Source organism: Crinia signifera, chromosome 3 (assembly GCF_055691185.1).
Source record: "Crinia signifera chromosome 3, ASM5569118v1, whole genome shotgun sequence".
NCBI lineage: Eukaryota > Metazoa > Chordata > Amphibia > Anura > Myobatrachidae > Crinia > Crinia signifera.
Genome location: NC_139219.1, coordinates 113,755,008 through 113,768,492, shown reverse-complemented (window position 1 = coordinate 113,768,492; position 13,485 = coordinate 113,755,008). Strand labels below are relative to the sequence as shown.

The window sequence follows — 13,485 nt, the reverse complement described above, 5'->3', positions numbered from 1 at the left end:
AGGTTTCCACATTCAGTAGATCCTGATACTCCTGCATGGTTTCCCCCACTGATGTACACCTGAAACAGCGATATATTTTGTTAAAGAGTGCCTGGCTCTTTACATTTCGGTGGTGCAGGTATAGAATTCAACATATAATGATTTAGTGGTAAAATCTTGTGGTTTAGTGGTAGAATTCTCACCTGCCATGACGAAGGCATGGATCTGAAAACGGAATAAACACCACCCAATGTTGTGCTCAAAGCAAAAAACTCTTAGATTTGGAGTCTTATTCGCTATTGACTCAGCTAGCTAGGCTTTTTTACAGTGTTATGGCATCATGGCAAGGCAAGGATTACCCTTCAATCTATAAAACCAAAGCAAGGTTTCCACATTCAGTAGATCCTGAGATTCCTGCTTGTTTTCACACACTGATGTACACCTCTTTTAAGTTTCCAATAAAACACGTTTGGTTGTGTAGTGACAGAGATCTCGCCTGTAGAATTCTGGGTAAAAAACACCGCCCAACGTGGGGCTCGAACCCACGGCCCTGAGATTGAGAGTCTCATGCTCTACCGACTGAGCTAGCCAGGCTTGGTTACTGTGGTGTGACAAAAAGGCCACTCAAGCCAAGGAGTGCCCTACAAGCTATTAAAGTAGATCTGGGCTACCACATTCAGTACACTGAGATTCATGCTTGGTTTCACACATTGATGAAAATGGGTAAGTAACACAGAAGTAAAATGTGAAGCATTGGTTGTTCAGTTGTAATATACTTGCCTGCCATGCGGGAAGCCCTGGTGTGATTCCCGGCCAATCCAGTACTCAAGTTTTACTGAAATTATGGTATATTTTCTTAAAGATTGGCTGGCTCTTTGCATTTTGGTGGTGCAGGTATAGAATTCCACATACAATGATTTAGAGGTAGAATCTTGTGGTTTAGTGGTAGAATTCCCACCTGCCAAGATAGAGGTCTGGATCTGAAAAGGGAATAAATACCAAACAAATTTTGTACTGAAAGCATATGACTCATAGCTTGTGAGTTTTATTTCTATTGACTAAGCTGGCCAGGCTTTGTTACAGTGTTGTGGCTTCAAGGCAAGGCAAGGCTTGCCCTTCAATCTACAGTATTAAACCAAAGCAAGGTTTCCACATTCAGCAGATACTGATACTCCTGCATGGTTTCCCCCACTTATGTACACCTGAAACAGCGATATATTTTTTTAAAGAGTGCCTGGCTCTTTACATTTTGGTGGTGCAGGTATAGAATTCAACATACAATGATTTAGTGGTAAAATCTTGTGGTTTATTGGTAGAATTCTCGCCTGCCATGAGGGAGGCATGGATCTGAAAATGGAATAAACACCACCCAATGTTGTTCTCAAAGCAGATGACTCTTAGATTTTGAGTCTTATATGCCAGTGGTTCCCAACCTTTTTACTTTCCCGTACCCCTTGAGTGTGATTTTTTTTTTATAAGTACCCCTCCTCTCAATTTGAAATATGCACAGTACTTATGAGTGGAAGTGAGTGGTAGCCGTGGACTAGTATATGGTCAGGAATCGGGTCCCTCTTTGTCTGGCCGCTAGCTGTGTATTGTCTCCAGAGTTCCCGCTAACGCCTGTAGGATTAATGCTTCTTCCACCCATGTCAGTACAGGGCAGATGTTTGCTGATGTCTGGGGGCAGTGCAGGTAGCTCTCAGTGGATTGCTGGTTGGGCAAAACAAAAGGAGACGCTGATGACACTGCAGATAGAACCGGATGTGACGCAACGTGATTCGTTTCCATGGCAATGGTAGACTTCTTTTGCCATAGGGAGACTTTTTCTTCTTCCACCATTACCAATGTTATTTTCAAGTACCCCCAACTGTTCTGCAGAGTACCCCCAGGGGTACTAGTACCCCAGGTTGGGAACCACTGTTATATGCTATTGACTCAGCTAGCTAGGCTTTTTTACAGTGTTATGGCATCATGGCAAGGCAAGGATTACCCTTCAATCTATAAAACCAAAGCAAGGTTTCCACATTCAGTAGATCCTGAGATTCCTGCTTGTTTTCACACACTGATGTACACCTCTTTTAAGTTTCAAATAAAACACGTTTGGTTGTGTAGTGACAGAGATGTCGCCTTTAGAATTCTGGGATAAAATCCCGCCCAACATGGGGCTCGAACCCACAAGCCTGAGATTAAGATTCTCATGCTCTACCGACTGAGCTAGCCAGGCTTGGTTACTGTAGTGTGACAAAAAGGCCACTCAAGCCAAGGAGTGCCCTACAAGCTATTAAAGTAGATCTAGGCTACCACATTCAGTACACTGAGATTCATGCTTGGTTTCACACATTGATGAAAATGGGTAAGTAACACGGAACTAATATGTGAAGCATTGGTTGTTCAGTGGTAAAATACTTGCCTGCCACGCGGGAGGCCCGGGTTTTATTCCCGGCCAATGCAGTACTCAAGTTTTACTATAATTATGGTATATTTTGTTAAAGAGTGGCTGGCTCTTTGCATTTTAGTGGTGCAGGTATAGAATTCCACATACAATGATTTAGAGGTAGAATCTTGTGGTTTAGTGGTAGAATTCCCACCTGCCAAGAGAGAGGTCTGGATCTGAAAATTGAATAAATACCAAACAAATGTTGTACTGAAAGCATATGACTCTTAGCTTGGGAGTTTTATTTTTATTGACTAAGCTGGCCAGGCTTTGTTACAGTGTTGTGGCATCAAGGCAAGGCAAGGCTTGCCCTTCAATCTACAGTATTAAACCAAAGTAAGGTTTCCACATTCAGTAGATCCTGATATTCCTGCATGGTTTTACCCACTGATGTACACCTGAAACAGCAATATATTTTGTTAAAGAGTGCCTGGCTCTTTGCATTTTGGTGGTGCAGGTATAGAATTCAAAATACAATGATTTAGTGGTAGAATCTTGTGGTTTAGTGGTAGAATTCTCGCCTGCCATGACGAAAGCATGGATCTGAAAAGGGAATAAACACCACCCAATGTTGTGCTCAAAGCAAATGACTCTTAGATTTGGAGTCTTATTCGCTATTGACTCAGCTAGCTAGGCTTTTTTACAGTGTTATGGCATCATGGCAAGGCAAGGATTGCCCTTCAATCTATAAAACTAAAGCAAGGTTTCCACATTCAGTAGATCCTGAGATTCCTGCTTGGTTTCACACACTGATGTACACCTCTTTAAAGTTTTAAATAAAACACGTTTGGTTGTGTAGTGACAGAGATCTCGCCTGTAGAATTCTGGGATAAAACACCACCCAACGTGGGGCTCGAACCAACGACCCTGAGATTAAGAATCTCATGCTCTACCGACTGAGCTAGCCAGGCTTGGTTAGTGTGGTGTGACAAAAAGGCCACTCAAGCCAAGGAGTGCCCTACAAGCTATTAAAGTAGATCTAGGCTACCACATTCAGTACACTGAGATTCATGCTTGGTTTCACACATTGATGAAAATGGGTAAGTAACACAGAACTAATATGTGAAGCATTGGTTGTTCAGTGGTAAAATACTTGCCTGCCATGCGGGAGGCCCGGGTTTGATTCCCGGCCGATGCAGTACTCAAGTTTTTCTGAAATGATGGTATATTTTGTTAAAGAGTGGCTGGCTCTTTGCATTTTGGTGGTGCAGGTATAGAATTCCACATACAATGATTTAGAGATAGAATCTTGTGGTTTAGTGGTAGAATTCCCACCTGCCAAGAGAGAGGTCTGGATCTGAAAAGGGAATGAACACCAAACAAATGTTGTACTGAAAGCATTTGACTCTTAGCTTGGGAGTTTTATTTCTATTGACTAAGCTGGCCAGGCTTTGTTACAGTGAAAAATAGAAAAAAATAGAAAACTGTTGACTGAGAGTACATAAACCAATCAGAAGGGCTTATTTTGAATGAAAATTGCATCAACCAATCAGATGGTCTCAATTCTAAACTAATTTGCATACAGGCTTTATTTGCTCTCCATAACTTACTGAGGTCATTCCTAACCCTAGTTTAATTGAACACCTGCAGAACTAGCCACAGATAGTTGATAACAAGAGCATTCTTGACCAATTGTCTTGCTGGTTGAAGACTATTGCATGATGGTCCCAGCAAAAGTAGTAAAATAGAAAAATGTTGACTACATTCTTGACCAATTGTCTTGCTGGTTGAAGACTATTGCATGATGGTCCCAGCAAAAGTTGTAAAACAGAAAACTGTTGACTGAGAGTACATAAACCAATCAGAATGGATTATTTTGAATGAAAATTGCATCAACCAATCAGATGGTCTCAATTCTAAACTAATTTGCATACAGGCTTTATTTGCTCTCCATAACTTACTGAGGTCCTTCCTAACCCTAGTTTAATTGAACACCAGGCACAGATAGTTGATAACAAGAGCATTCTTGACCAATTGTGTTGCTGGTTGAAGACTATTGCATGATTGTCCCAGCAAAAGTTGTAAAATAGAAAACTGTTGACTGACAGTACATGAACCAATTAGAATGGCTTATTTTGAATGACAGTTGCATCACCCAATCAGATGGTCTCAATTCTAAACTAATTTGCATAATGGCTTTATTTCCTCTCCATAAGTTACTGAGGTCATTCCTAACCATAGTTTAATTGAACACCTGCAGAACCAGCCACAGATAATTGATAACAAGAGCATTCTTGACCAATTGTCTTGCTGGTTGAAGACTATTGCATGATGGTCCCAGCAAAAGATGCAAAATAGAAAAACGTTGACTACATTCTTGACCAATTGTCTTGGTGGTTGAAGACTATTGCATGATGGTCCCAGCAAAAGTTGTAAAATAGAAAACTGTTGATTGAGAGTACATAAACCAATCAGAATGGCTTATTTTGGATGACAATTGCATCAACCAATTAGATGATCTCAATTCGAAACTAATTTGCATAATGGATTTATTTCCTCTCCATAACTTACTGAGGTCATTCCTAACCCTAGTTTAATTGAACACCTGCAGAACCAGCCACAGATAGTTGATAACAAGAACATTCTTGACCAATTGTCTTGCTGTTTGATGGCAATTACGTGATGGTGCCAGCAAAAGTTGTAAAATAGAAAAATGTTGACTACATTCTTGACCAATTGTCTCGCTGGTTGAAGACTATTGCATGATGGTCCCAGCAAATGATGTAAAATAGAAAACTGTTGACTGAGAGTACATAACCCAATCAGAATGGCTTATTTTGAATGAAAATTGCATCAACCAATCAGATGGTCTCAATTCTAAACTAATTTGCATACGGTCTTTATTTGCTCTCCATAACTTACTAAGGTCCTTCCTAACCCTAGTTTAATTGAAAACCAGCAGAACCAGCCACAGATAGTTGATAACAAGAGCAATCTTGACCAATTGTCTTGCTGGTTGAAGACTATTGCATGATTGTCCTAGTAAAAGTTGTAAAATAGAAAACTGTTGACTGACAGTTCATGAACCAATTAGAATGGCTTATTTTGAATGACAGTTGCATCACCCAATCAGATGGTCTCAATTCTAAACTAATGTGCATAATGGCTTTATTTCCTCTCCATAACTTACTGAGGTCCTTCCTAACCCTAGTTTAATTGAACACCTGCAGAACCAGCCAGAGATAGTTGATAACAAGAGCATTCTTGACCAAATGTCTTGCTGGATGAAGACTATTGCATGATTGTCCCAGTAAAAGTTGTAAATAGAAAACTGTTGACTGAGAGTACATAAACCAATCAGTTGGCTTATTTTGAATGACAATTGCATCAACCAATCAGATGGTCTCAATTTTAAAGTAATTTGCACACGGGCTTTATTTGCTCTCCATAACTTACTGAGGTCCTTCCTAACCCTAGTTTAATTGAACACCAGCAGAACCAGCCACAGATAGTTGATAACGAGAGCATTCTTGACCAATTGTCTTGCTGGTTGAAGACTATTGCATGATGGTCAGCAGAAGTTGTAAAATAGAAAACTGTTGACTGACAGTACATAAACCAATCAGAATGGCTTATTTTGAATGACAATTGCATCAACCAATTAGATGATCTCAATTCTAAACTGATTTGCATAATGGCTTTATTTCCTCTCCATAACTTACTGAGGTCCTTCCTCATCCAAGTCTAATTGAACACCTGCAAAACCAATCACAGATAGTTGTTAACAAGGGCATTCTTGACCAATTGTCTTGCTGGTTGAAGACTATTGCATGATGGACCCAGCAAAAGTTGTAAAATAGAAAACTGTTGACTGACAGCACATAAACCAATCAGAATGGCTTATTTTGAATGACAATTGCATCAACCAATTAGATGATCTCAATTCTAAAATAATTTGCATAATGGCTTTATTTCCTCTCCATAACTTACTGAGGTCATTCCTAACCCTAGTTTAATTGAACACCTGCAGAACTAGCCACAGATAGTTGATAACAAGAGCATTCTTGACCAATTGTCTTGCTGGTTGAAGACTATTGCATGATGGTCCCAGCAAAAGTAGTAAAATAGAAAAATGTTGACTACATTCTTGACCAATTGTCTTGGTGGTTGAAGACTATTGCATGATGGTCCCAGCAAAAGTTGTAAAATAGAAAACTGTTGACTGAGAGTACATAAACCAATCAGAAGGGCTTATTTTGAATGAAAATTGCATCAACCAATCAGATGGTCTCAATTCTAAACTAATTTGCATACAGGCTTTATTTGCTCTCCATAACTTACTGAGGTCATTACTAACCCTAGTTTAATTGAACACCTGCAGAACTAGCCACAGATAGTTGATAACAAGAGCATTCTTGACCAATTGTCTTGCTGGTTGAAGACTATTGCATGATGGTCCCAGCAAAAGTAGTAAAATAGAAAAATGTTGACTACGTTCTTGACCAATTGTCTTGGTGGTTGAAGACTATTGCATGATGTGCCCAGCAAAAGTTGTAAAATAGAAAACTGTTGACTGAGAGTACATAAACCAATCAGAATGGCTTATTTTGAATGAAAATTGCATCAACCAATCAGATGGTCTCAATTCTAAACTAATTTGCATACAGGCTTTATTTGCTCTCCATAACTTACTGAGGTCCTTCCTAACCCTAGTTTAATTGAACACCAGGGACAGATAGTTGATAACAAGAGCATTCTTGACCAATTGTGTTGCTGGTTGAAGACTATTGCATGATTGTCCCAGCAAAAGTTGTAAAATAGAAAACTGTTGACTGACAGTACATGAACCAATTAGAATGGCTTATTTTGAATGACAGTTGCATCACCCAATCAGATGGTCTTAATTCTAAACTAATTTGCATAATGTCTTTATTTGCTCTCCATAACTTACTGAGGTCATTCCTAACCATAGTTTAATTGAACACCTGCAGAACCAGCCACAGATAGTTGATAACAAGAGCATTCTTGACCAATTGTCTTGCTGGTTGAAGACTATTGCATGATGGTAAATAAATAAATAAATAAATAAATAAATAAATAATAAATAATAATAATAACCCTAGTTTAATTGAACACCTGCAGAACCAGCCACAGATAGTTGATAACAAGAGCATTCTTGCCCAATTGTCTTGCTGGTTGAAGACTATTGCATGATGGTCCCAGCAAAAGATGTAAAATAGAAAAACGTTGACTACATTCTTGACCAATTGTCTTGGTGGTTGAAGACTATTGCATGATGGTCCCAGCAAAAGTTGTAAAATAGAAAACTGTTGATTGAGAGTACATAAACCAATCAGAATGGCTCATTTTGGATGACAATTGCATCAACCAATCAGATGGTCTCAATTCTAAAGTAATTTGCATACAGGCTTTATTTGCTCTCCATAACTTACTGAGGTCCTTCCTAACCCTAGTTTAATTGAACACCAGCAAAACCAGCCACAGATAGTTGATAACAAGAGCATTCTTGACCAATTGTCTTGCTGGTTGAAGACTATTGCATGATGGTCAGCAAAAGTTGTAAAATAGAAAACTGTTGAGTGACAGTACATAAACCAATCAGAATGGCTTATTTTGAATGACAATTGCTTTAACCAATTAGATGATCTCATTTCTAAACTAATTTGCATAATGGCTTTATTTCCTCTCCATAACTTACTGAGGTCCTTCCTCATCCAAGTCTAATTGAACACCTGCAAAACCAATCACAGATAGTTGATAACAAGGGCATTCTTGACCAATTGTTTTGCTGGTTGAAGACTATTGCATGATGGTCCCAGCAAAAGTTGTAAAAGAGAAAACTGTTGACTGACAGCACATAAACCAATCAGAATGGCTTATTTTGAATGACAATTGCATCAACCAATTAGATGATCTCAATTCTAAACTAATTTGCATAATGGCTTTATTTCCTCTCCATAACTTACTGAGGTCATTCCTAACCCTAGTTTAATTGAACACCTGCAGAACTAGCCACAGATAGTTGATAACAAGAGCATTCTTGACCAATTGTCTTGCTGGTTGAAGACTATTGCATGATGGTCCCAGCAAAAGTAGTAAAATAGAAAAATGTTGACTACATTCTTGACCAATTGTCTTGGTGGTTGAAGACTATTGCATGATGGTCCCAGCAAAAGTTGTAAAATAGAAAACTGTTGACTGAGAGTACATAAACCAATCAGAATGGCTTATTTTGAATGAAAATTGCATCAACCATACAGATGGTCTCAATTCTAAACTAATTTGCATACAGGCTTTATTTGCTCTCCATAACTTACTGAGGTCCTTCCTAACCCTAGTTTAATTGAACACCTGCAGAACCAGCCACAGATAGTTGAAAACAATAGCATTATTGACCAATTGTCTTGCTGGTTGAAAACTATTGCATGATGGTCCCAGCAAAAGTTGTAAAATAGAAAACTGTTGACCGACAGTACATAAACCAATAAGAATGGCTTATTTTGAATGAAAGTGGCATCACCCAATCAGATGGTCTCAATTCTGAACTAATTTCCATAATGGCTTTAATTCCTCTCCATAACTTACTGAGGTCCTTCCTAACCGTAGTTTAATTGAACACCTGCAAAACCAGCCACAGTTAGTTGATAACAAGAGCATTCTTGACCAATTGTCTTGCTGGTTGAAGACTATTGAATGATGGTCCCACCAAAAGATGTAAAATAGAAAAATGTTGACTATATTCTTGACCAATTGTCTTGGTGGTTGAAGACTATTGCATGATGGTCCCAGCAAAAGTTGTAAAATAGAAAACTGTTGCCTGAGAGTACATAAATCAATCAAAATGGCTTATTTCGAATGACAATTGCATCAACCAATCAGATGGTCTCAATTCTAAACTAATTTGCATACGGGCTTTATTTGCTCTCCATAACTTACTGAGGTCCTTCCTAACCCTAGTTTAATTGAACACCAGCCACAGATAGTTGATAACAAGAGCATTCTTGACCAATTGTCTTGCTGGTTGAAGACTATTGCTTGATTGTCCCAGCAAAAGTTGTAAAATAGAAAACTGTTGACTGACACCAAGTAGAATGGCTTATTTTGAATGACAATTGCATCAACCAATCAGATGGTCTCAATTCTAAACTAATTTGCATAATGGCTTTATTTCCTCTCCATAACTAACTGAGGTCCTTCCTAACCCTAGTTTAATTGAACACCTGCAGAACCAGCCACAGATAGTTGAAAACAAGAGCATTATTGACCAATTGTCTTGCTGGTTGAAGACTATTGCATGATGGTCCCAGCAAAAGTTGTAAAATAGAAAACTGTTGACTGACAGTACATAAACCAATAAGAATGGCTTATTTTGAATGAAAGTGGCATCACCCAATCAGATGGTCTCAATTCTGAACTAATTTCCATAATGGCTTTAATTCCTCTCCATAACTTACTGAGGTCCTTCCTAACCGTAGTTTAATTGAACACCTGCAGAACCAGCCACAGATAGTTGATAACAAGAGCATTCTTGACCAATTGTCTTGCTGGTTGAAGACTATTGCATGATGGTACCAGCAAAAGATGTAAAATAGAAAAATGTTGACTACATTCTTGACCAATTGTCTTGCTGGTTGAAGACTATTGCATGATGGTCAGCAAAAGTTGTAAAATAGAAAACTGTTGACTGACAGTACATAAACCAATTAGAATGGCTTATTTTGAATGACAGTTGCATCACCCAATCAGATGGTCTCAATTCTGAACTAATTTGCATAAGTACTTAATTTGATCTTCATAACTTACTGAGGTCCTTCCTCATCCAAGTCTAATTGAACACCTGCAAAACCAGCCACAGTTAGTTGATAACAAGAGCATTCTTGACCAATTGTCTTGCTGGTTGAAGACTATTGAATGATGGTCCCACCAAAAGATGTAAAATAGAAAAATGTTGACTATATTCTTGACCAATTGTCTTGGTGGTTGAAGACTATTGCATGATGGTCCCAGCAAAAGTTGTAAAATAGAAAACTGTTGCCTGAGAGTACATAAATCAATCAAAATGGCTTATTTCGAATGACAATTGCATCAACCAATCAGATGGTCTCAATTCTAAACTAATTTCCATACGGGTTTTATTTGCTCTCCATAACTTACTGAGGTCCTTCCTAACCCTAGTTTAATTGAACACCAGCAGAACCAGCCACAGATAGTTGATAACAAGAGCATTCTTGACCAATTGTCTTGCTGGTTGAAGACTATTGCTTGATTGTCCCAGCAAAAGTTGTAAAATAGAAAACTGTTGACTGACACTACATGAACCAAGTAGAATGGCTTATTTTGAATGACAATTGCATCAACCAATCAGATGATCTCAATTCTAAACTAATTTGCATAATGGCTTTATTTCCTCTCCATAACTTACTTAGGTCCTTCCAAACCCTAGTTTAATTGAACACCTGCAGAACCAGCCAGAGATAGTTGATAACAAGAGCATTCTTGACCAATTGTCTTGCTGGTTGAAGACTATCGCATGATGGTTCCAGCAAAAGATGTAAAATAGAAAACTGTTGACTGAGAGTACATAAACCAATCAGATGGTCTCAATTCTAAACTAATTTGCATACGGGCTTTATTTGCTCTCCATAACTAACTGAGGTCCTTCCTAACCCTAGTTTAATTGAACACCAGCCACAGATAGTTGATAACAAGAACATTCTTGACCAATTGTCTTGCTGGTTGAAGACTATTGCTTGATGGTCCCAGCAAAAGTTGTCAAATAGAAAACTGTTGACTGACAGTACATGAACCAATCAGAATGGCTTATTTTGAATGACAATTGCATCAACCAATCAGATGATCTCAATTCTAAATTAATTTGCATAATGGCTTTATTTGCTCTCCATAACTTACTGAGGTCCTTCCTAACCCTAGTTTAATTGAACACCTGCAGAACCAGCCAGAGATAGTTGATAACAAGAGCATTCTTGACCAATTGTCTTGCTGGTTGAAGACTATTGCATGATGGTCCCAGCAAAAGATGTAAAATAGAAAAATGTTGACTACATTCTTGACCAATTGTCTTGCTGGTTGAAGACTATTGCATGATGGTCCCAGCAAAAGTTGTAAAATAGAAAACTGTTGACTGAGAGTACATAAACCAATAAGAATGGCTTGTTTTGAATGACAATTGCATCAACCAATCAGATGGTCTCAATTCTAAACTAATTTGCATACGGGCTTTATTTGCTCTCCATAACTAACTGAGGTCCTTCCTAACCCTAGTTTAATTGAACACCAGCTACAGATAGTTGATAACAAGAGCATTCTTGACCAATTGTCTTGCTGGTTAAAGACTATTGCATGATGGTCCCAGCAAAAGTTGTACAATAGAAAACTGTTGACTGACAGTACATGGACCAATCAGAATGGCTTATTTTGAATGACAATTGCATCAACCAATCAGATGATCTCAATTCTAAATGAATTTGCATAATGGCTTTATTTGCTCTCCATAACTTACTGAGGTCCTTCCTAACCCTAGTTTAATTGAACACCTGCAGAACCAGCCACAGATAGTTGATAACAAGAGCATTCTTGACCAATTGTCTTGCTGGTTGAAGACTATTGCATGATGGTACCAGCAAAAGATGTAAAATAGAAAAATGTTGACTACATTCTTGACCAATTGTCTTGCTGGTTGAAGACTATTGCATGATGGTCAGCAAAAGTTGTAAAATAGAAAACTGTTGACTGACAGTACATAAACCAATTAGAATGGCTTATTTTGAATGACAGTTGCATCACCCAATCAGATGGTCTCAATTCTGAACTAATTTGCATAAGAACTTAATTTGATCTTCATAACTTACTGAGGTCCTTCCTCATCCAAGTCTAATTGAACACCTGCAAAACCAGCCACAGTTAGTTGATAACAAGAGCATTCTTGACCAATTGTCTTGCTGGTTGAAGACTATTGAATGATGGTCCCAGCAAAAGATGTAAAATAGAAAAATGTTGACTATATTCTTTACCAATTGTCTTGGAGGTTTAAGACTATTGCATGATGGTCCCAGCAAAAGTTGTAAAATAGAAAACTGTTGCCTGAGAGTACATAAACCAATCAGAATGGCTTATTTCGAATGACAATTGCATCAACCAATCAGATGGTCTCAATTCTAAACTAATTTGCATACGGGCTTTATTTGCTCTCCATAACTTACTTAGGTCCTTCCTAACCTTAGTTTAATTGAACACCAGCCACAGATAGTTGATAACAAGAGCATTCTTGACCAATTGTCTTGCTGGTTGAAGACTATTACTTGATTGTCCCAGCAAAAGTTGTAAAATAGAAAACGGTTGACTGACACTACATGAACCAAGTAGAATGGCTTATTTTGAATGACAGTTGCATCACCCAATCAGATGGTCTCAATTCTAAACTAATTTGCATAATGGCTTTATTTCCTCTACATAACTTACTTAGGTCCTTCCAAACCCTAGTTTAATTGAACACCTGTAGAACCAGCCAGAGATAGTTGATAACAAGATCATTCTTGACCAATTGTCTTGCTGGTTGAAGACTATTGCATGATGGTCCCAGCAAAAGAAGTAAAATAGAAAAATGTTGACTACATTCTTGACCAATTGTCTTGCTGGTTGAAGACTATTGCATGATGGTCCCAGCAAAAGTTGTAAAATAGAAAACTGTTGACTGAGAGTACATAAACCAATCAGAATGGCTTGTTTTGAATGACAATTGCATCAACCAATCAGATGGTCTCAATTCTAAACTAATTTGCATACGGGCTTTATTTGCTCTCCATAACTAACTGAGGTCCTTCCTAACCCTAGTTTAATTGAACACCAGCAGAACCAGCTACAGATAGTTGATAACAAGAGCATTCTTGACCAATTGTCTTGCTGGTTGAAGACTATTGCATGATGGTCCCAGCAAAAGTTGTAAAATAGAAAACTGTTGACTGACAGTACATGGACCAATCAGAATGGCTTATTTTGAATGACAATTGCATCAACCAATCAGATGATCTCAATTCTAAATGAATTTGCATAATGGCTTTATTTGCACTCCATAACTTACTGAGGTCCTTCCT

At 38.2% G+C, this 13,485-nt stretch overlaps 1 non-coding gene across 1 annotated transcript; it reads right to left on the bottom strand.

Moving 5' to 3' along the window:
• Positions 1–500: 500 nt before the first annotated feature.
• Positions 501–573, bottom strand: TRNAE-CUC (transfer RNA glutamic acid (anticodon CUC)). The gene has a single exon. It is a non-coding gene; the product is annotated as a tRNA-Glu (tRNA).
• Positions 574–13,485: the final 12,912 nt, after the last annotated feature.